The sequence below is a fragment of the Penaeus monodon genome, chromosome 24 (assembly GCF_015228065.2).
Source record: "Penaeus monodon isolate SGIC_2016 chromosome 24, NSTDA_Pmon_1, whole genome shotgun sequence".
Classification (NCBI taxonomy): domain Eukaryota; kingdom Metazoa; phylum Arthropoda; class Malacostraca; order Decapoda; family Penaeidae; genus Penaeus; species Penaeus monodon.
The window spans coordinates 14,091,093-14,091,440 of NC_051409.1; the positions used below are offsets into that span (position 1 = coordinate 14,091,093).

The following is a 348-nucleotide window of genomic DNA, read 5'->3' on the forward strand; positions in this document are numbered from 1 at the left end:
AGCACAAACCATTTTAATTATTGTTTTCAAATTGATTACCTCTAAAACAAATTTGATTCGACTATGGATGCACCGCCATCTCTGTTTACACGGTTACGTTGTGGCGGGAGTTTGGAAGCAATAAAAAATCATGAAAAACACGCCTTTCTTCTGCTAACCAGGAACATACTCACGTCTCCTCATTCGTTTCTTGACACATTTTAGCGAAATAGTAATCAGTGCTTTTGCAAGAAGGATCATGCATCCTCTGGTAGTACTAGCTGTGTTTGCTCACTGAATTGATGCACTTGGGTGGTGGTCTTATTACCGTGTGACCAGGGTGCGCATGGAACAAGCATACTGCAACAG

General features: G+C 41.4%; 1 protein-coding gene across 1 annotated transcript in view; it reads left to right on the top strand.

Moving 5' to 3' along the window:
* Positions 1-348, top strand: part of LOC119588607 (calcium-activated chloride channel regulator 3A-1-like) — a gene marked incomplete in the record, with an annotated part of 45,835 nt that overhangs the window by 41,406 nt on the left and 4,081 nt on the right.